Source organism: Mirounga angustirostris, unplaced genomic scaffold (genome assembly GCF_029215605.1).
Source record: "Mirounga angustirostris isolate CCGP_5_RB_7025 unplaced genomic scaffold, mMirAng1.0.hap1 SCAF_10, whole genome shotgun sequence".
In the NCBI taxonomy this organism is placed as follows: Eukaryota; Metazoa; Chordata; class Mammalia; order Carnivora; family Phocidae; genus Mirounga; species Mirounga angustirostris.
The window spans coordinates 50,997,378-51,021,675 of record NW_026991718.1 but is presented as its reverse complement, the minus strand read 5'-3'; the positions used below and the strand labels follow the sequence as shown (position 1 = coordinate 51,021,675).

Genomic DNA, 24,298 nt, shown 5'->3' with positions numbered 1-24,298 from the left:
TAGCAGGTTAAACAGTATTATATTTCCAAAGACTCATTTGGCAATTGGTTACAACCAGCACAGTGATTTCTCCCCATCAGTATGGAAATCACCCAGAGAGAACCAGCATTCAGTTTTCTAAAATATCTGCCTTTGCCTAAAAAATAGATCCTAAGTGCACATGACCGTAAGGAAAAAGAGAAGACAGATAAACAAAGAATAGAATAACCCATCTAACTCCAGAGTGAGGTGGAGCGCAGAGAGCAAACCGCAGGATGCTGTGGTTCATGAGAAAGGGAACGGAAATGTACCATAATCCCAAATTGGGGATGTTACCCAACTTAATGCAAACACTTTGGAGAAGCTGAAAACACTGTGATATGGGACAGTTAATACTAGGAAAGTGGTTCTCAGGAGGCTATACAGTGTTGATTTGTAGTCTATACCATTCTGTGTTTTCCACACAATTTTCCACACAATTGGAAAGCTTAGGTTTCCCTAAATAGAAGCAATCCAACAACTTATTTTGTATAATGTTTAACAATTTATTTTTTAAAATATTTTATTTATTTACTTGTCAAAGACAGAGAGAGAGAGAGCACAAGCAGGGGGAGCAGCAAGTAGAGGGAGAAGCAGACTCCCTGATGAGCAAGAAGCCTGATGTGGGGCTCAATCCCAGGACCATGGGAGTATGACCTGAGCCAAAGGCAGACGCTTAACTGACTGAGCCACCCAGGTGTCCCTAATGTTTTAACAATTTATAAAGTACTTTCATATCTATGCTCTGACTTCAGGCACATAATCTGTCCAACTTCATTCTAAAACAAAACAAAACAAAACAAAACAAAAACATCCAGATAGTGCTATACGTAAGACCAAAGAAGGTACCAGATTCAAGGGTTAAGCAACTTGAGTTGCTGGGTTAGCTCAAGAATAACACTGGTTTGTGGGCCTACTGGGTGACAATGCACTGGTGCTTAATGTGCCCCTAGACTTTAGTAGTGGAGTGGGAAGGGGGAGATTTTGCTGGATACTGGTAAATCCTAGGTAAGGCATTTGAGGAATGCCTTCCAACTCGGGGAAGACACCAGGTAAGACAGGACCACTGCCCATAACTTCCCTGACTTTCCTGCCTCCAGAGTTTCATGTAACATTCTCTTCCTGTTCCCAGCTCCTCTCTAGTTCACCATCCACTATGCTTGCCCTCTAAGTATCCAGTATTTTCCTAACTATCCTATTTTGTCCTTTGATGTTCATTATTTCACTTGATCCTCACCCACATCAAGGTACATTATGTGTCATCCTAGTGTAGTGGGGACAAAGAAAATACCCCCAAAGCTTCCAGAGATGGGGGAAATGCTTGGGTACATAAGTAGGATCACAAATCAGAATGGCTGCCATGTTGTCAGCTATGTTATGGTAGAGAGGCCCATGTGACAAGGAATTGAATCCTGCTAACAACCATGTGAGTGAGCTTAGTTCATCTTTCCCCAGTCAAGGCTTCAGATGAGACAGCCATCCCAAGTGATAACTTGACTGTAACTTCATAAGAGACTGTGAAGTAGAAGCATACCCAGCTAAGCTGCTCCCAGATTCCTGACCCACAGAAACTGTGAGATAATAAATGTTTGCTGTTTTAACCTGCTAAACTTTGCAGTAAGTTGTCACATGGCAATAGATAATACAGGTATTCAATAAACAATGACAACTAGTTCTGCCATACAAACCATCAGTTGCCACATCTTTCCTCTTATCTATCTAGAGAACAGGCATGCAGTTTGAAGTAGGTCACGGCTTGAGAAGTTCTTTAAGAATTAAACCTCAACAGTAGATAAAAAGAGTTTATGTCTGGCCTGCCTCTATATTGCATTATGAAATCTGAGAACTATTTGAAACTTATTCCCCCTCTACCTCATTTTCTCTTATACACATGCAAACATCCTGAAAATGGAAAATAAGAGTTGTCATTTTGGATTAAGATGGGAAAGCACATAGCCAGCACAGAGTCAAAATAGGGGTGCTAAGGTCCGCTAGGCATTTGATTTAGCACTTTACCATGGTCAAGGGTTCATGTCTAAAATATTGGGCTTGAAATAGGGCCCTCAGTTCCCAACCATAAAGAACTTCAGGACTTTTAAAGTGCCTAGGACATTTCTACAATGCTTCATCAGTTCAACACTTTGAACAACCACAACTTTCAGATCCAATGCGCTCATACCAGTAACTAGCTGTTCTTTGAACCTGAGGTTTTTTCAGAAGCTATAAACCTGGATTGTGCCCATGATAACAGCTTGACTCTGAAGAATACTTGGGACTTTTGGCTGAATTATATGGAAAAAGTCTATTGAGCAATTGCTATAAAAACTAGTCTCTACTATTCTGTCTCCTACAGTTTTGTGAACTTCTTTCAGTCTGGTTAATACCATTTTTAAGTTAAATATTGTGAATAGCAGTTTAAATGTTATTTTAGTTCAAATATGTGGCACTAGATTTGGGTTTGGTCCATTCTCAATTATGTCTTAGCAACTTAGGTCATTAGATGCACTTACTCATTAATATCGGGTGCCTATTTACCCTAGACACTGTGCTTGACTTGTGCTTTGACAGGGTATACAGTCCTTGCCCTGGTGGTATTTACATTCTGTCAGGAGAGAGACAAACAAATTAAGGATAATTATGATCCATGTTATAAAAGGCAAAGTAGAACTAGAAAACAATGGGGACAGTGGGAGGGACCTAATCAAGTCTAAGAGTGAGGGATGGTTAGGAAAGGTTTCCCTGAGCAAACAACACTTTCTTTGATACCTGAAGAATATAAGTTAACTAGCAATAGGGAAAAGAGGGTGTATGGGCCAAGTGTAAGAGCCCCAAGATGGGCCACTTTGGCATAAAGATTATTTTGAGATAAAAGCAGCTGAAACCCAGCAGATTCAGGAAAAGCTCTTTACCTCCCCCTCAATTGCCTAAATTTACATTGGAAAGAAGAGCCTGTACCAGGAAGAGAGCTACTAACAAAGATTCCTCTTTACCTAAGAAATTTATTTGTATAACAGGGCAACCTTTGTTTCCAAAACATCTCCTCTCATTATCCTGCTAAAGGCCTTCCTCCCCTTTGCATCCTCAGACTACTACCCCTCTCCTTAACACAGGATGTCATGTAAGCTTCAAGTCACCCATCTTTGGAAATTATGTCTGTGTGGATTCCATTACATATGAAACTAAATTTGATTGCACCTGTTGCATCATGTGAATTTAATTCTTAGTTCAGCCAGAAGAACCTTGGACCAAGGAAAATTTCTTCCTTCCCAATGAGGGAAACACATGTGCATAGATTCAGAGGCAGGAAGGAACTCTCAGGAAATATAAGAAGGTAGGGATGCATATAATTGGAGGGTCAAAGGAGAATGGCTAGGAAGAGAGATGAAGTTACAGAGACAGATGGGGCCAGATCATGCAGAACATTAGAGGCTACGTGAAAGATTTGAAATTTTATCCTAAAAGCAATGAAAGCCTTCAAAAAGGGTGTCCAGCAGCACAGTGATATGATTCAATTTATATTTTGAAATTACTCCAGCTGCCATATAGGAAATGGACTGGAGAGACTGACAGTGGATAATGGGAGCTAATGCACTAATCCAGATGGAAAAATGGTGGCTGCTTAAGACTAAGGTAATGGCAGTAAGAAGAGAGTAGGCAGATTCTGAAACTATTTTAGGTTGTTTTTGGTGATGGACGTGGGGAGATAAGAGTGAGGGAAATATCAAGGATAACTTTGGAACAAGCAACTAGGTGGATGGTAATGTCATTCACTGAACTAAGGAATTCTGTGGGAAGGGCAAACTTTTCTTGGGTGGTGATGAGGAGTGGGGGTAAAAGGGGTGATGTGTTCTATTTTGGATATGTTAAATTTGTGAAGCCACTGAAACACTCAAATGACTATGTTAAGTAGGTTATCTATATGCATCAAGAATAGGAAAGGTCTGGCTAAATAAAGCAATTTGGAGTGGTCGTTTATATAAATGGTCATAGAAATCATGGGGCTAGAAGATATTACCAAGAGAGAAAGGACAAAGTGAGATGAGAAGAGGATCCAAGATCTGATACATGTGAACATTTTCAAAAGTCAGGTAGAGAAGGAGGAGAATACAGAAAAGGAAAGTGAGAAGACGCCATAGAGTCAAGAAGGAAACCAGAAAAAGAGTATGGCATCACAGAAATCAAGGGAAGATAGAACTCCATATAGTGAGTTGAATGGTAGCCCCCCAAAAGATGTCCACATCCTTATCCCTAGAACCTGTGAGGCCACCTTATTTGAAATAGGGTCTTTGCAGGGTGCCTGGGTGGCTCAGTCGTTAAGCGTCTGCCTTCAGCTTGGGTCACGATCCCAGGGTCCTGGGATCGAGCCCCGCATCAGGCTCCCTGCCCAGAGGGGAGCCTGCTTCTCCCCCTCTCACTCCCCCTGCTTGTGTTCCCTCTCTCGTTGTGTCTCTGTCTGTCAAATAAATAAATGAAATCTTTAAAAAAAAAAAAAAAAGAAATAGGGTCTTTGCAGATGTGACTAAATTAAGAACACTGAGACAAGAAGATCATCCTGGATTATCCCAGTAGGCCCTAAATCTAACGACAAGTGTCCTTATAGAAGAAAAGCAGAGAAGAGAAGGAGGCAATATGACCATGGAGGTGGAGATTGGAGTGATGTGGTCACAAGTTAAGGAATGCCTACAGCCACCAGAAGCTAAAGAGGCAAAGAACAGATTTTCCCTCTCCTAAAGCCTCCAGAAGGAGTACAGTCTGGATGACACCTTGATTTTTTACTTCTGACCTCCAGAACTGCAAGAGAATACATTTATGTTGGTTTAAACTACCAGTTTGTGGTAATTTGTTACAACAACCACAGGAAACTAATAAATCCAGTAAGGTAGGTGTGTTGAAGGCTTCTGAAAGGTCAAGAGGAAGGCCGAGGAATATCCACAGAATTTAGGACCATAGAGGTCTCTGATGACCTTAATGAGAGCAGTCTCCATGAAGAGAAATGAGGAAGAAAGCCAAATGGAGGGTGTGTGAGTTGTATGTGACAGGAAGTATTAGATAACTCCTTCAAGGAGTCTAGCTGCCAAGGAAAGGGACAGAAATGGACAGAAACTAGAGGGGTGAGAGGTCCCTGGAAACTTTTTTTTTTTTTTAATTTTATTTATTTGACAGAGAGAGAGAGAGACAACGAGCGAGGAAATACAAGCGGGGGAATGGGAGAGGGAGAAGTAGGCTTCCCGCGGAGCAGGGAGCCCGATGTGGGGTTTGATCTCAGGACCCTGGGGTCATGACCTGAGCCCAAGGCAGACGCTTGATGACTGAGCCACCCAGGCGCCCCTGGAAACTATTTTTAATGACTGGAGAGTCTAGAGCTTATTTAAATGTTCATAGAAATGGTCTAGTGGAAAGGGAGAGGCTACAGAAACCTGAGAAAGAAGGAATGACTGATTGTGTGGACCATGGGAAGGCAGGAAGGGATACTTAATTGTTCATTTTTTTAAAAGCTCATTCATTCCCTGATTCAAAATCTAAATGCCAGGGATTCTTAATTAGTAACAGATAGTTGCAAGATGAGCATGTAGTCAGAGCTGAGAGAAGAAGAGCATCAAGAGAGAGATTTTATCCATCACAAAGCCATATGAAACATCCTTACTCCATAGCAGGATATTTTACTTCCCTGGCGGCAAGAATGCTTAGGCCCTTGTTGGGGAGGAAACAATTTTTATCCACCTTTCAAGATTCTTCTAGCTGGTCTAAGAAACAGACATGAGACAGATCAGCAGGAGAAAAATCAAAAGTTTAACATGTACACCTCATGTAGATATGGGAGAGACCCAGGAAAACTCAGTAACTCACCAAAATGGTTAAAGGCATCACCTTAAATACCACCTCCAGCTAAAGACAAAAGAAAATGTTGGCGGTGGGAAGTCAGTTATGGAAGTTTACAAGAAAAGCACAGTAAACAAGAGTAAGGTTGTTACACAGATTTAAATCTGCCTTAAGATTTAAGTCCATCCCTTCTCCATTAATAAAAGTTCCTAGAGATTTAGAGTCATTCCCTTCTTCCTGGTACTGAGGGAGACTACAACAAATAGAAATTTCCCTTATAAAAGTAAATGTCTCGGGCGCCTGGGTGGCTCAGATGGTTAAGCGTCTGCCTTCGGCTCAGGTCATGATCCCAGGGTCCTGGGATCGAGTCCCGCATCGGGCTCCCTGCTCCTTGGGAGCCTGCTTCTCCCTCTGCTTCTCTCTCTCTCTCTCTGTCTCTCATGAATAAATAAATAAAATCTTTAAAAAAAAAAAAAGTAAATGTCTCTACTCAGTTTTCAGAGCTTCTTTTGGATCTGCAGTTTCTTAAAAATAAACAGCTTGAAGGGCGCCTGGGTGTCTCAGTTGGTTAAGCGACTGCCTTCGGCTCAGGTCATGATCCTGAAGTCCCAGGATTGAGTCCCACCATCGGGCTCCCTGCTTGGCGGGGAGTCTGCTTCTCCCTCTGACCCTCCCCCCTCTCATGCTCTCTCTCATTCTATCTCTCAAATAAATAAATAAAAATCTTTAAAAAAATAAAAACTAAAAAAAGAGTAAAAAAATAAATAAATAAACAGCTTGAAATAACCAAGATGTCAAAGGGGCATATCTTGGGGTGGCTAAAAATTTTTTTAAAAGATTTTATTTATTTATTGACAGAGAGGGATAGAGATAGCGAGAAAGAGAGCACAAGCAGGGGGAGCTGCAGGCAGAGGAAGAGGGAGAAGCAGGCTCCCTGCTGAGCAAAGAGCCAGATGTGGGGCTCAATCCCAGGACCCCGGGATCACGACCTGAGCTGAAGGCAGCCACTTAACCGACTGAGCCACCCAGGCACCCCGGGGTGGCTAAATTTGCTCCCTTTCATCCCCCAAGTATAAGTCTCCCTGCTTGGACAGTTGCTGGATAAACCTACCAATCTCCAACTTTCTGGGTTTCTTTTTGTTTTCTTCCAATTTTTTGTAGGGTTGTGTGTGCATGTGAATGTGTATTTTATTTTAAAGCTATATAAGCAATACAAGAAAGAATTTCATAAAGCCTTTTAAATTCATGTAGAACATATTTTTGTATACCACGTTATACTTTGCACTAAAGTAATTTCTCTGTTTCCTTGTTCGACAAAGTATTCTTTTACTAAGTAAATAAACCCACCAACTTTTCTCCATCATTTGGTAGCAGATCCGGGTGGAAAGAAGCAGGATGAGTAGTTCGGCTTTTTTGGGGAGTGAGGTGGGAAGAACATGTAGAATATGTACGTGGTGATTAAAAAACAGGTTCCAGGTCAACCTCTAATTAGAATGATATTGTCCCTTCTATTTCCATTTCATTTGTTCTTGGAGAAGCTGCATGAACTTTAACAAAAAATAAATAAGTGATCACCTTGCTAAGCTTTCCTATGCTGACCTCAATACACAAATGCTCCAATAGTTATCTTCCCTTTGATGCAAGAAAAAGGCTTGCAAATAGAATGTCAATGTGCTTGTTAAACACACAGAAAACTTAACTTACCTGTAATTAGAAGCTGACAAGACACTTTCAAAAGCTTATTAGCATACTCAAATAGTATTAAGAATGCAGTTAGCAAATGTCCAGAAGGCATATTCTTATTCAGTAGTTCTCAGTCTCTAGAGTACATTAGACTCACCTGGAAGCTTTTCCACATCATACCTTTCATACATTATAATTTGTTAGGCCCAAGCCAACATTTGTGTTTTTGCTTGTTAACTGCCATAGGTTATTACAAGTATAGAAAGACTAAACACTAAGAACAATTCCTCCAAGGAAGTGGCAAATTCTATATGGAATAATCCAAATCCCAATTATCCTAATTCCTACATCAGGAGCTCCCAAATTAGTGAATGCTCTTTGCAAAAAACAAAAAACCCCAAAACACAGTCAAGTAAATTCATTTCTCTGAGAAGACCTATTTAACTTTAACTACCAAGCATTTCCCTAATCAATTAATTGCCTTTATTATTCATTTATTACACTTTTAATCTAGCACCTATTAACAACCCACAAACTTTTAGAAACAATGCCTCAAGAATGCCTGTGATATTATCCTATTGGAAATGTACAAAACAGACATAAAATACACTCCATAAAATATTTAAAGCCACTTCTAAGATAGAATCAACAGACTTGCCTACCTACTTGCCTACATCAGGGGTAAGCTCTCTGTACCCCAGAGGTCTGCCCTCAAGTTCTACTTCCCCAGGTAAAGGCCATCAATTGTCCTCCCAGGATAACATCAAATGGTGGTCATTACAGGGACCCTGACTTCTCCATACCCAGATGGATATATGCTATTAACAGGGGAAACATTCTGAACTGAAGTCTTTAGCAGATTACACTAATCAAAAACATTGTTATGGGCAAATTATTACATATGAAATAGGTGTAACTTTTCCCAATCACAAAATAAAGGCCTCTAAATGTCTTAGACTAATCTGATGCCACTTTAACTTGTTTTTTAAATGCACAGCAATATCAGAAATGCCACTGTAGAAACCTGAATATAATCTCTGCCTACGGTCTCCCATACCTCCACCATTTCACATTTGATTACACCTATACTTTAGTGATTATTATTCATTTGTTTTGGGGCCAGTCTATTTATAACCTTAGAAGTTTCTTGAGGGCAAGAATCAAATCTTTACAGCTTTTAGTGTGCCTCTGTGTGCCCACCAGGTCCTCAATAATTTGTTGATTAAGTGCCATTTTCAGAATGCTGTATTCTAAATCTCATTTCCTAGGAAGGAAGCCCATGCCCTTAGGGGCTATGTTCTGTGGTTAAGCATTCTTCACTGAGTATTAAGAGATATTCCCCACAGCGAGGGACAACATAACTCAGGAATCTGTTTTTGACAGGTTAAATTACTCTTGAGGAGGAAAAAATTCTTATTTCTATTCTAGAAAATATTTTTTATATATCTTGTTTACTATTTTAGCATTTAATAACACTAGGTGGCTATAATAGTCTCCTCATGAGTTGTAGCCTAGGCATAAAAGCTTGCCACAGTGCAGTTATCTAAACTGGAGGAAATTCATACCACGGATTCTCAATAGATATCACCAAAAGGGACCACATGCTCATTTTATCTGATATATTTTTGGAAAAAAGGATTGTCTGCAACAGCAAAATGGGAAGAAAGTAGCCAACCACTCTAAATACATATGTAATGAGGTCGAGAAAACTTTTCACTACAAGTTTTTTCAGGAAAGGTACCATTTTGGGTGGAGAAACTCCTTGAAAATTAATTTGGGGTAGAAGGAGAGTACTTGAAGGACCAGAGTAAGAGAAATGCTCCACAGGAGAGAGGGGAATGTTTCCCTAGGGGGATAAGGGGGACACAGTGCTGGAACACAACAAGAAAAAATGAGTCAGGAGTGGTACATTTCAGATAGTGGGAGGCTTTACACCACGTAATGTAGTCTCCACTCTAAGACTCAATGTTCAGCTAACTACTAGGGCCATATAAAGCTTAGGAGCTGATGGATTTTTTGGTGTGGAAACCACTGAAAGGCAGGATTTGATGTCTAAATTATAGAGGCAGACCAGAAGTCAGTTGTGATATGGGAAAGTACTTGAAGCAAGTTTACCCAGATGTCTAAGGGAAAAAGAGGGCACCATAGGACACTTATGTTACAAAAAGGAAACAAGTAATCTACCCAATACAAGGGGAAAAGACAAGAATAAAATAACAGCTCTTCTAAGTACTTCACTAACATTCTCTCTTTAACGTTCACAAGGATTCTATGAGGTAGGTGCTGACATTATCCCTGCTTTTCAAATGAATTCTCCACCATTCAGAAATTTATTAAACACCTTGCCTAAGGGATAATGTAGTAAGAGCCAGAATTGGGGCTTAAGTTTAGGTCTTCTGTCCCTAAAGCTCATGCTCTTAGCTACTACCTTATCCTCCTACACTTCCCACTTTAGCTCCAGAATGCTTATGATATAAAACTCTAAATTTTCTCAAATATTGCTAATGGGAGTGGGGGAACCAGGCTGAAGAAAAATGCTATTCAACACAAGGACTAACTAGGTCTTTGGAAGGAAAATAGGAGCAAGGTCATATCACATGCTGGTGCATTTAAATAAAAATAAATTGTGTTCTCTACCATAAACAAACAAAACTCCATTTAATTTGAAGCTTGCAAGTCCTTTTAGGATGAGAAAGCAGACCCCCAAACATGTATATAATCCCTTATGCATAATTCCAACATCCAAAAAGCTCTAAAAACTAAAAATTTTCCATATGCTTTACGTCAAAACTCAGATGACATTAAAACTTGCATTGATGTGAAGCTATATATAGCCTGCATTTATCCCACTTAGTGTGAATACTCCTGTTTTGCTCAGAAATACTAATGTGTGTGACTAAGGGTGCTGCAACAGACCATGGGGGCATAACACACAGAGAAAGCAGCTCTCTAAAAATTGAAAAATTCTGAATTCTTTAACTCATATAGCCAAAGGTTTTAGACCCTCTATGGGCTTGTATTCCAAAGTATTTTATTTTATTTTATTTTGTTTTTAAGATTTTTATTTATTTTTTGACAGAGAGAGAGACAGCGAGAGAGGGAACACAAGCAGGGGGAGAGGGAGAAGCAGGGAGCCTGATGCAGGGCTCGATCCCAGGACTCTGGGATTATGACATGAGCCAAAGGCAGACACTTAATGACTGAGCCACCCAGGTGCCCCTCCAAAGTATTTTAAAAACAATTTCTAAGAATGATGAGATCGGAGGTACTTAATCTTCAGGATCTCACTGGCCAGTAAATTTTCAAAAATATTTTGAAGAAAACATAGAGTTACAATTTTTAAAAACTAAGTAAGGATGATAAAAATATCCTATCAACGTCATTTTATAAAAGGATATTTTCAACACCAAAAAACACAGGGAGGCCTTAATTCAATACAAAAGACAATTATTTAAATTGAATAAATTTACCTTTATGGAAAACACTCTGTGGTCCTAATTTTTCTTATTTCACCACAGGCTGGTGAAAATTCACTGGAGACCAGCACCATTCTGGTCAGAGGCATATAGCCCAGCTGGCTACAAAATAAAATTGCTTCAGGAAATGGTCCAAAATGCAGTCCCTGAAGCTCCATCCTAGGAGAAGGTCTAGGCCACATCTATATTATGTTTTAGAAAGCTTGTGGGTTGTCTTTGATATGCAGCCAAGCTTCAGAACCACTGGTCTAGTCTGTAGGATCTAGTTCCACCTTTTTTTCCCTCTCCTCAATTCTTTTCTGAGGGAGTAAGGAGAGCAAAACAGAAATGTTTCCAAGTAGGGAATCTGCCCAACCCATTTTTCTTTTTTTTAAGAGTTTATTTATTTGAGAGAGAGAGTTAGAGAGAGCATGAGAGCAGGGTGAGGGGCAGAGGGAGGAGCAGACTCCCTGCTGAGCAAGGAGCCCGATATGGGACTTGATCCCAGGACCCTGGGATCATGACCTGAGCCAAAGGCAGATGCTTAACTAACTGAGCCACCCAGGCGCCCCTGCCCAACCCATTTTTTATAATACCAGTTATTCCTCCAATAGTCAATGCTGGACCAGCTCGTCAACTTGCAAACTGAGGTTGTTAGCAGTGGAACAACAGAAATTAGGTAGTAGACAAGCGAGAAAAGCCTGCTGAAGCAAAACTCCTCTATGAAAAGCTGTGGGTTCCAGAGTTTCTTTCTCTTCAACTCAAAGATTCTATAATGATGCCTAAATTCAGCACAGGTAATATTTGTCTTTGATGGAAAAAAAAAAGTAATTTAAAAAATATATGTGTGTATGAATATGTATTTATACGTGTGTGTGTGTGTATCTATCTAATCCTTCATAGCCATCTTCTGTGTCCAGCTGCTACGCCAGGTCTATGATTTTGACTTTCATTTTTCATCTTTGGAGGGATTACAAAAATCGCTAATATTATCTCAAACAATATAATGACAAATCATAAAAACAATAGAAAATCCACAGCATGCTTGATGTTTGATGCAGCAGACTACATTCTCCAACATTCCAAAAGATAAAAATTAATTCCAATAATTTTTTTTTCTGGCAAAAAGTTTCTCTTATTCCCTTGCTATTGTTTTCAAAAACTCTTAAGAATGCACATAGCTAGTAACTTTAAAAGCACACAAAACTTTCAACAAGCTATCAAACTTCTGTCCCAGCTAAAAAAAATTAGCGGAACCTTCTAAAGCAAGGCTAAATGGTCAGTGACAGGGGAGATGAAAAGGACATAAAAATAACGCCTATTCTCATGGGATTAATCACTAAATCCTATTTGACCAGAATCCCTTGGCCTCTAAGCTTTGCAAATGAAACAGCAATCTCTCACTAGAAATTCATCTAGGACTTCGAATCATGAAACAAGAATTGTTTTATGTCACTGTGTATTGCTGATTACCTGAATTCAACACTATGCTGGCAACAAGAGGGGTGAATCTTTCATGATTTGCCCTAACCAGTTTACTTCTTATACTCCCAGACCAAATTCAGCTTTCTTCTAGAGCCAGAATTTGAATATTTAGTTAATATACAGCAGTGGTTCTCAAAATTTAGTCCCAGGCCCAGCAGCATCAGTACCACAGGGGAACTTGCTAGAAATGCAAATTCTCAGGCCCCACCCCAGACCTGTTGAATCAGAAACTCTGGGTGGGGCCCAGCCATCTGTGTTGTAATAAGCCCTCCAGGTGATTCTGAAGCATGCTCAAGTTTGGGAACCACTGATAGACAACAAGTAAAAAAAAAAAAATGTGATTCCTTCTGTTGGTCCAAAGCCAGGGGTGCCGTATATTCTATCTTGATAGGAAATAAAGACATCCAGTTAAAAGGCATAATCTCCAAGTGGGTTTTATTTTTGTGAGCTAAGTAAGAAAACAAGCTGCAATCTGAGATTTAGTCAAAAATGTATACTTAATGGGCATCAGTTCCCTTGCAGCTTGATTTCACACATTGCCCTTTACATCTTCTTACATCTAAAGTTTCAAAAAAGGATCTTCATAATGTAAGCCTCGGACACTTCAGGAATTATATAATAAAACATCAACTAGGTCTGAATATATCAAGCTTATTAGAGAAGAAAAGTGGAATTATTTGCTACATCTCAGAACTGTATTCAACAGGGAATTAGGGAATTCTTTTCACTTTTATACTTCCAAGTGAACACAATTAAACCAGAACACCCCATTCTTTAAAAGGTTCTAGCTTGGCAAAGTTTCACTGCATTACTTCTTGCTTTCAGTGGGGATAAAGCAGAGTCTTGGGAGGCCCATTTTGTATATCTGCAAGGCTGCAGAATAAAATAGTCACATCTGTTCAATACTGAAACAAAGGTCCCGTAAAACCTCAGATGGTGGGGCGCCTGGGTGGCTCAGTCGTTGAGCGTCTGCCTTCGGCTCAGGTCATGATCCCGGAGTCCTGGGATCGAGCCCTGCATCAGGCTCCCTGCTCGGCGGGAAGCCTGCTTCTCCCTCTCCCGCTCCCCCTGCTTGTGTTCCCTCTCTCGCTGTCTCTTTCTCTGTCAAATAAATAAGTAAACATCTTTAAAAAAAAAAAAAAAACCTCAGATGGTGGGTGTAATACCTCGGCACTCGCCTAGGTCATAAAAAGACACCAAGAACACCACTATCACACAAAAGCAATTACATACTGTGCTCTTGTTTATACTAAAATCACTATGTTAAAACTTCACTTGCCCTAATATTATTGCATTTTAAAGAAGGGGGCAAGACCAGTCTGCAGTCCAGAAAGCACCGACTTTCAAAAAGCAGATAGTTCCCATGCAACTGTTTCAGAGCACAAATGAAGAGACCGTTCTAATGATTAGTTTACAGGTACCTCAATACATTAAACAGAACAAAAATAGCACAAAAGATAAACCACAGACCAATTTCCATGCTATAGACATACACTTTCAAATAAAACATGAACAAATAAAGTCAAGTAACTTATTTAAAAACAAAACAATAACACTGATCAATAGGATTCAGCCCAGAAATGTAAGGACAGTCTAAAATTACGAAATTAAAAATGTATTTTTTCACATTAGCAGGCAAAGGAAAAAAACCCTACATGAGCATCTCAGTAGTTGCCAGAAATATATATATCATGATTCTACCTTAAAAAATGTTTCTATGCATAAAAAAAGGTCTAAAAAGCAAAAAACCAGAATGGTTTGGATAGCAAAATGACAGATCTTTTTTTTTTTTTTATATTTTGTTTTCTAATTATTATAAAGAAGAGTGTGACTTCTTTTATAATTAGGGAGAAATGTTTACATTTATACATATTTAAATCTCTTTCTTATTTTCCTCATGGATATGTGTCACACATAGACTACAGGGCTTGAATTCCTGCCTCTTGAGGTCGATCAGCCCACTTCTGGGATGTGCACTGGACAAAGCTGCCCTATCTTCATCATTTTTATTTATTTATTTATTTATTTATTTATTTATTTATTTATTTATTTATTTATTTGCAGGCGAGAGGCAGAGAGAGAAGGAGCAGGGGGAGGGGCAGAGTGAGAGGGAGAAGCAGACTCCCCGCTGAACAGGGAGCCCTGGGACTCTGGAATCATGACCTAAACTGAAGGCAGATGCTTAACCGCCTGGCCCACCCAGGCACCCTTATCTTCATTATTTTTAAAGGTCCTCTAGTAGCAACACAGAAAAAACATAATTAGGTAAGTTAAAAAATATGAAAAGTATGATTACAATGGCAAAGAATATGTATGCATTAAAAAATATACAAGTGAAAATGAAAAAGAGGGGCGCCTGAGTGGCTCAGTTGGTTAAGCGACTGCCTTCGGCTCAGGTCATGATCCCGGAGTCCCGGGATCGAGTCCCGCATCGGGCTCCCTGCTCGGCGAGGAGCCTGCTTCTCCCTCTGACCCTCCCCCTCTCATGTACTCTCTCTCATTCTCGCTCTCTCAAATAAGTAAATAAATCTTTAAAAAAAAAAAAAAAGAAAATGAAAAAGAAAGCAGCTACTGAAGCCATGGGGCGACATCTGGAAACGTTGTTTTCAGTTGTTTTATTGTGTTCAAAGTATTTTTTAAAGATTTTATTTATTTATTTTGAGAGAGAGAGAATGAGAGAGAACACATGAGAGGGGATAGGGTCAGAGGGAGAAGCAGGCTCCCCACTGAGCAGGGAGCCCGATGCGGGACTCGATCCTGGGATTCCAGGATCATGACCTGAGCCGAAGGCAGTCGCTTAACCAACTGAGCCACCCAGGCGCCCTCAAAGTATTTTTTAAATATACAAAATTGAGTAAAGGAAGAAAAAAAGAAACCCTGCCAAACCCTTGCTACTGGGGCCACTCTTCCAATCTTTGTTACTGTTGCTATGTATTCATTCACCTGACATCAAAAAGATGGGCAGCCCCTCAGACCCTTTCTTCTTTCTCATAACCCCATTTCATTCATTCATTCACACATTTCTTGAAAAGGTAACAAACACAAACACGTGATTCAAAAAATGTTTTAAATATATATAAAGGCATATGGCAAAATCCTATCTCCACTCCTATTTCTTCCATTGGTTTCTTATATTATCATTTCAGAATTTTTTTGCAATTATAAGCAAATATAAATAAATGTACGTTCTTATTCCACCCTTCTTTCTCTCTCAGCACAAAAAGTAGCATACCAAATACATGGTTGCATACTGTGCCCCTTTTTAAAAAAAATCACAATATATCTTAGAGCTCTTTTCCATCTGGTCAGTCCACAGTCTTCCTCATTCTTTTCTACAACTATCCAATATTCCATATTTGGCATGTACCACAGTTTAACCAGTTCCCTGCTGACAAACAATGGGATCATCCCTATCATGCTATTACAAACAATGCCAAGCGTAACCACATGCATACATCAAATTCGCTTCTGAATGTGCCTTTGATGAAGCTTCTGGAATGGTTCAAGATATTAGATGATTACAAGGTCACCTGTTCACCAGGCTGAGAAGTTAGTCCCTTTTCTAGTTCTCATTATATACAACATTATGTAGCAAAAGATGGAACGATTCCATGAATCAAGCAATTGTACTCTTAGGGGATTCATCTCATAAAAATAAAATGACTAAAACATGCAAATGAATGCATTTCTATAAAAAATGATGAATGTGAATAAAAAGCATAATATACCCATCAAAATGTGAACCACTGCCTTAGTATGGTGGATCTATGGAGTATTTTGTAGCTCCCCACCCCCACCTTTTTGCCGATCAATGCTTTCTAATTTTACAAAAGTAATGTACTATTTCTGTAATATAAAATTAAAAACGATAAATAAAATGTTAATTCAAATTAAGCTGGATACATTCCTTTGGTCTGTCTTATATTTGTACAATGAATGCTTCAGAGTTCCTAAAGTATGTTTATGTGCATTATTTAATTCTTATACTAACCCTATGTATTTTTATTCTATCAAAACGGAAAAGGAGGCAACAGATGGTTAGGCAGTTGAGCTCAAGGTCATTCAAACAGAAAGCTTGGCAGAGACAAATTTCAAACCTAGATCTTCTGACTGCAAATTCAGTGCACTTTCAAAAACATAACTGTTGCTTCCTTAATTTTAATAATACTTCAGGAGTTACTCACATAATCAGAATTTGACAGATGAATTAAAATTATATAGTATGAGGCCTCAGTCCCTAAAGCTCATATAATCAGATCTTATTGAAAGGAGAATGCTAGTGTATAATAACCAAAACTCCAGAGTTAGGAGAGGGTCTGGATGCTTCTAAATAAATTACCTAACTGGCAAAATATATGTCTAATATGGCCCAAAATGAATGCATAATGAAAGTAACATCCCCTTAAGTTGGAAGATTCTCACCTTCAAGACAACCTTTGTCTTTGACTCCTGCTCTAGTCTGATCTCCAAACACCTCATGGAATTTCAAAATATGAATAAGCCATACTTTCAAGGGGGTGATTATAAAATACGTATTTTTTTAAGTTTGGGACTTACTGACCAAGTGATAATAAGTAAGGATGTATTCTTTCTCCCCAATGTCTCTCCTTCTTTCCTATAAAATCCTACAGGTTAGGGGCGCTGGCTCAGTCAGTTAAGTGTCCCAGGTCATGATCCCAGAGTCCTGGGATGGAGGCCCCACGTTGGGCTCCCTGCTCAGCGGGAGTCTGCTTCTCCCTCTCCCACTCCCCCTGCTTGTGCTTTCTCTGTCAAATAAATAAATAAAATCTTTAAAAAAAATTATACAGGTTATTTTATAATACACATGGAGACCACTGATAAATCTTGGTTTGTTAAAGTATATTTTAAAAAGATTTTATTTTGGGGGCGCCTGGATGGCTCAGTCGTTAAGTGTCTCCCTTTGGCTCAGGTCATGGTCCCAGGGTCCTGGGATCAAGCCCCCATCGCACTCCCTGCTGGGCAGGAAGCCTGCTTCTCCCTCTCCCACTCCCCCTGCTTGTGTTCCCTCTCTCACTGTGTCTCTCTCTGTCAAATAAATAAATAAAATCTTCAAAAAAATAAAAAAATAAAAAGATTTTATTTTTTTATTTTACATTTATTTTTACAGAGGGGGTGGGGGAGGGACAAAGGGATAGGGAGAGAAAGAATCTTAAGCAGGCTCCATGCCCAGCACACAGCCCGATGCAGGGCTCAATCTCACAACCCTGAGATCATGACCTGAGCCAAAATCAAAAGTCAGATGCCTAAGTGACTGAGCCACCCAGGCACCGCAAAGTATATTTAATTCATCATTCCTCAAACTATGTCTCATATAATTCTGTTCCAAAATATGATTAGATATGTTTCAGAGGGGTGGAAAGGAAAGACCATGGTTAAATACAATGTACCCCCTTTTGGAGATCCACAATTCACAGTGGACATTAATATAATAAAGGCTCTAGAGAATTCCTGCATCACAGAAACCTTTGTTTAATCCAGTTTATTTTGATATAAAATTCTTCTACTGTGGCATAACTATTTACATCTCGTGTTTAGACTAACTGCCTGAATAAAAGTAGTTATTAATTGAACACCCCCAACAGATATGGCAAAAATGGATAGTTCTTAAATGTTTCCTAACATGAAAGTATTAATTCTTTAAAAAGTTCCTATGTTCAATCTAGTGAACTCCTTCCTCCTTACCCACCAAAGCCTTGCTCAGATTTCTCATTTGAGAAATCTTCCCCAGTGCTCTCTATATTACTAACTGCTCCTTTCTCCTGGTTTACACAGCATTTATTTATATCTCTATTATCTCACTTAACACATGATAAATCAGTTCATCTATCTGTCTCCTTGCTAGATGGTGAGTTCCTTGAGAATAAGTGTGATTATATTTTCAGCACCTTGAACACTGTAGGGCACATATGAGCTGCATGATGAAGAAGTAAACAGAGTCACTTCTTCAGGTATAACAATTCCCAGAATTCAATTCTTGTATTTCTAAACTGTTAGTGAGACCTTGCCAACAGCCTGAGAATATTATGTTCTCTCCCTAAAACCTGCATGTATTACTGAGCAGTAGTCAGTTAACTCTGTGACATGTCCTCTAGCCAAGCCCATTCACAATTTTTTCCTTAGGTGATTTTTGTTTGTTTATATCTCTGTGCATTTGCACCTGCTGGTCCCTGCTTGGAATGCTGTCTCAAAGTTTTATGCACCTGGAAAACATTCTTACTCATCCTTTAAGAATCAGGTTAAACAATACCTTCTTTGGGAAGCCTTCATATCTTCCCATCCTTTCAGAAAGAGTTAGGAATTTCTCAAGTCAGACATTTATGCAAATTACTACATAAGCACCAAGGACAGAAAGATGAAGATGTGGAGGGGCACCTAGATGGCTCAGTCAGCTAAGCGTCCAACTCTTGATTTCAGCTCATAATCTCAGGGTTCTGGGATCGAGCCCCATGTTGAGCTCTGCCCTCAGCATGGAGTCTGCTTATCCCTCTCCCTCTGCTCCTCTCCTTGTTTGTGCCCTTGCTCTCTCTCTTTCTCAAATAAACAAATAAATAGAATCTTAAAAAAAAAAAAACAAAGAAAAATGAAGATGTGGACCCCACATTCATGAGCTCACAGTCTAGTAAGGAAGACAGCCATATAAATAAATAACCACACTATAATAATATATTTTTAAAGATTTTATTTATTTATTTGACAGAGAGAGACACAGTGAGAGAGGGAACACAAGCAGGGGGCGGGGGGAGGGAGAAACAGGCTTTCCCGCAGAGTAGAGAGCCTGATGTGGGGCTCGATCCCAGGACCCTGGGATCATGACCTGAGCCGAAGGCAGACGCTTAACGACTGAGCCACCCAGGTGCCCTTATAATAATATTAAATGTAATACCAAAAGGAAGACTTATGGAATATTTGACATATGTTTACTTTGTTACACTCTTTATTAGACACTAAAGCTCTACCCTCAATTGTCTTCTGAAGAAACTGTCTCCAAGTGGTTCTTTTATTTTATGCTAAGATCTGTACAACAGATAATGCATGAAACCAACCCTACTTCTTGGGACACAAGTAACTGGACTAGCACTCAGAGCCCTAAGTAAAGACAATCTACAAGCTGAACTTGAGAGTGATCACCTAGGACATATCTTGGCTCAAAATTCTGCCCAATAGGGGTCCTCTATTTTAGGTGACAAACCAATCCAATCAGGTTCTCTCTTGGGAAATACAAATGTTGAGTGAGCAAAGTAAAAGAAGGCAGGTTTCCAGAGCCCAAATCCTATTCTAAATACTGCTCAGTTATTGTTTTTTAAGGTTTTGAAAGCAGTAGAGCCAAGGGACAATATGGCTGCTGAGATGATTTCCTATTTAAATTTACATTAAACCCTCATCAGCAAAGATAATGTGTGTGCCTCTTCCTTTCAATTGACAAGGGCCTAACACATCATATCACCACTTTTGAAATTAGAGAACAGGCTTAAGAGTTCTACAACTTGACCAAAATCCCTCAGTTGGTAAGTGGCAAAGCCAGAAATCAAAGAACAAATCAGCCTGATTCTTCTAGAAAATCCTGCTAGGTAAATGGCCTCAAAATCAATTGATGACACAAGTTTACACAGGTTAATGGAGCGAGGCTTAGAAGTAAGAGTTTATGCACAGAATAAAATAGAAATGTTCTGGAAGTCAATATGCTAGGAGATGTGAAGTGGGAGGGGCCATACCAGGTGTTACTTTGGTCAAGTTAATTTCTTTCCAACCTGGACCTCTCCCCTGAGCTGTTAGCTGCCTGTTTCTCTTACTCAAATATAGTATCAGTAAGGGCAAGATCTTAATCTGTTTGTTCACCAGAGTCTAAAACAAAGCCTAGCTTACAGTAAGTGCTTAATAAGTATTTGTTGAATAAGTGAACAAATTCTCAAAGAAGCTAAAGGAACATTCTACAGTGGACTCCAAGAAGGGTTATCACAAAATAGACTCCAGAGGTCACTTACATTTTCATGGATCCTGTATTTCTGAGTTCTCCTACTTGCTAAAATGTCTTTGTAACCACAAAACCAACACTCACCGTGCTTTTTCAGCCATCCACAGACATGCACAAAGTGCGAAAACTGAGTCACCCCTCCAAAACATTCCCAGCTAAGGTAGAATAAGGCAGTGCTCTGCATTTGTGTTTCCAGTCTCATACAGGGATGACTAGGGGACACAGATTGTAGGGGGCAGTGCAATGTAGAGCAAGAAGCTCCGGCTCAGAGGCCAATCAGACAGCGTTTGAAGCCTAACTCTGGCACTTGTTAGAAGGTGGCCTCAGGGAAGTCACTTAACACTTCTGAACCTCATTTTCTCTTTTGTAAAATAAAGAAAATAGAATTTACCAGGATAAACTGTATTTACATAAGATTATAATCTATATAAGATGTTTATATGGACGTATTTTCCCTAGGAGCAGTGATTCAGTATTTGCTAATATAGTGCCCTAGGTGACTTTATCGACCAAAATTACTGTAAATAATGAGAATCAAAGTAATTATTTATAATGAAATAACAGAAAGATATAGAAAACAATTATTTGGATGGAGTGCAGGCCAGTGTCAGGCTTCAAGAGATTTTGAAATAGAACCTCACTAGGCATATAAGGTGTGGAAAAGGCTTTCAAGGAGAGAGAACAGCACCTACAGAGAGAGACCCAAGTGTGTAAATGAACAGGTAGGTTTAGGAAATGGCACTTCAGAAAGTCTAGAGCAGGAGATGAGGCCAGAACATGGAGTCACAGTGCTTCTCTGTGCCCTGCATACTATCCTGTACTGCAGAACCTCTCCCTCTGCATTTAATTCTTGGTTTACAGGTTTTTCTCCCATTAAACTGTGGACTCCTTAAAGACAAGATCTCTAGGAAGAAATCATAGTTATAATCTTTTAAATCTGCAAATGAGTAATTACTAAGCACAAATACACCTGAAAAGACTGTTAAAAAAAAAAAAAAACAACTCTGGTTTTCAACCACAGCCTATACCAACTCATAGATTTATAGTTTTTCCAGGACTTTGATGACTGTTAATAACTCTGTAATTAATATTTTATTGTTCTCAATACCTGGGCATTTGTTAGAATAGCTTTAAGATCTTCCTCTTTTTCGGGCGCCTGGGTGGCTCAGTTGGTTAAGCAACTGCCTTTGGCTCAGGTCATGATCCTGGAGTCCCGGGATCCAGTCCCGCATGGAGTCCCGGGATCCAGTCCCGCATCGAGTCCCGCATGGAGTCCCGCATCGGGCTCCCTGCTCAGCAGGGAGTCTGCTTCTCCCTCTGACCCTCCACCCTCTCATGCTCTCTCTCTATCATTCTCTCTCTCAATAAATAAATAAAAATCTTAAAAAAAAAAAGATCTTCCTCTTTTTCGTGTGATTTATTAACAGGGTTCAAACATATGGTCTACTAGACAATGCAATGCTGCCTCTTCAGAGTAAAGATTCCTCTTAATTCACTCCACTAGATTTATTTCTCTATATACAAGGTACAGTCTTAAAGGTACAGTCTTACCATAGTAAAATACAAGGAAATATATATGTATATATATATTACAAGTAAAATAAAGAAAACAATGAACATTTTTCACAAAAACTTGCAAAATTCTGGCCAAAATAAAGTGTACATATTAAACTCACCGCTTACATTTCAACTCTGTGAACTAAGAAAAACAATTCCAATTTATATGAAGTCACAAAACTAAGTACTTTTAGAACCTACAAGGTTTTGTACACGTGTATTTTCTCTTGCACACTCTTTCTCATACACACATAGCCTAAGGGGCCCATCACACTTAATCCAATACTTCTATTTCCTCAAAACAAAACTCTTACAGTCCAATATCTAAATTAATATTTTCAAAACCCCAAAGTGACTTTTCCCCATAAATTTCTTGGCATAATTTTATTTAGGCACAACATAGTCTGCACTATTATCTAGAACCAACATCATTAAAACACAAACTGACATACTATAAATGTGAGTACAAATCCTCTGTGAATGGGGAAAAGAGAATATTGTTTTTAAACAGATTCAATGCCATATTATCCATAGTCTTGGTATGATCAAATCGCACTGTGCTACACAGCTAAAGTATGTCGTATATTTTATGATAAACTAGGGTGGACAGGCCCTTACACTACAAACTCTGTGCCACTCCAGTTAAGCTATTTAAAGTATAATGAAGAAAAAAAGAAAAAAAAAGTATAATGAAAACTGCCTACTTAAAATAAAAATACATTTTAAATTTCTTGTGGCCAGTAAAGCCTTCTCACCTGCATTTTCAGAAACTATCACCAAAACAACTGTACTGGGAAAAAGATTTCAGAGAGGATATTATGATCAAATGCCATTTTAAGGAAGGCAAGAATAGTTTACCATTAACAAAACCGATTAAAGTTCCCAATCTTGCAAAGCTCCCTGTACTGTGTATTCTGCGTCTCTTGCATTCACCTTCCAGCTGCTTGGAAGGAGCAAGTGGAAAATGTTAGTTTCCATGAGAGATGTGGATGAAATTTAGGGGGTGGGAAGGCTAAGGGACTCACGAGCAGAACGGAAGGCAGCAGAGAAGTGGCCGGGGCTCCTAACTCAAATTAGGTATCAAGAACGAAAGCTGGAGCAAAGTGGGAGGTGGAGGGAGTAGAAGAAACGCAGATAACGCACCCGGGCCCGCGAATGGGGGAGGGGTGAAAACGCGCAACTCCTCCGCCTACCCGCCTGGGGAGGGGACCGGGGGATGCAACACCCGTCAATTTCCCTCGCGGGGTTGCGCCCGGGTAGTATCAAGCCAAGGTTTCAGTCCGAAGGAGCCTGAGGGGGCTCAGGGAAGTTGAGGGGCGGGGGAGGAATAGCGCGCCTGTGCCGGGAGAAAAGGACTAAGACCCCCTAAAGCCCGCGAGAGGCAGAGGGTAACCCCGGCGGATGCCCCTGCTCGCCGACGGCCACGACGTGGGACCCGCCGGCTTACCCTCACCGCAGGAGCTCGGACAGGCGCGCGTCGCCCCTCACAGCCCCGACGGCTGCGGAAAGGGAGGCGCAGGGCGCCCCCAGAGCCAGGAGAGCGGCGCTTCCCGTGGGTCCCCTCCCCGGCAGCCCGGGTGCCCGAGCCCACCTGGGCTGACCAGAAGCCCTTCCTCCAGCTCGTACTCCGCCACTTCTCCGAGAGCCTCAGCCGTCGCCGCAGAGGTCGCCGTCGCCAGAACAGTCTCGGCCTCCAGTACCAAAGCGTGAGCCACAGCAAGGGAGAAGCGTCGGGGCCACTCGCCAGGTTACCTCTTACAGCACACTGGCTCCTTACTCCGCCCCCGAACCCAAGCCATTGGTTGCTGGGCACCGCCCCATTCGCCTATTGGACCGAAGATGATGCCTCTCAGTCACCTAGAAGGGCATGTTTGTTGCTTATTGGTCTAAATGTGAAGCAGTTCCCACCCACTCCCTCAGAAGTTCTAGCTTCCGATTGGCATTAACATCTGTCTTTTCGCTCCCTTCGTTCTTTCTCTCAGGGTGGAGCACCTCCTTTCGGGAGACACCGGCTCTGATTGGCTGAAAGGATATTACGCTAGTCCTGGATAGGCGTTGAGCCAAGGATGCGTCCAGCCCCTACGTGGGGGAGGAGCCCAAGGCGCCGCATCTCTGGGTTTGTTTACACAGGCTCTTGCTAGCGCTTCCTTCTATTGGCTGAGCCGGCGGCTCCTCCCACCGGATTGCGCCATTCAATCTAGCAAGGAGGGGCATGGGGGCGGGCCTCAGTGGGATTTCCCTAACTGTCCATTACCAAGGGAGGAGCTTTGAGCTAGGCTGGATAGGA

General features: G+C 40.4%; 1 protein-coding gene across 1 annotated transcript in view; it reads right to left on the bottom strand.

Moving 5' to 3' along the window:
- The window catches only part of PAIP2B (poly(A) binding protein interacting protein 2B), a 34,464-nt gene extending 10,678 nt beyond the window's left edge, over positions 1-23,786 (bottom strand). The window contains exon 1 of the mRNA XM_045884796.3: positions 23,603-23,786. The gene's annotated coding sequence lies outside the window, so the exon portion shown is untranslated. The remainder of the gene's footprint in view (positions 1-23,602) is intronic.
- Between the last annotated feature and the right edge of the window lie 512 nt (positions 23,787-24,298).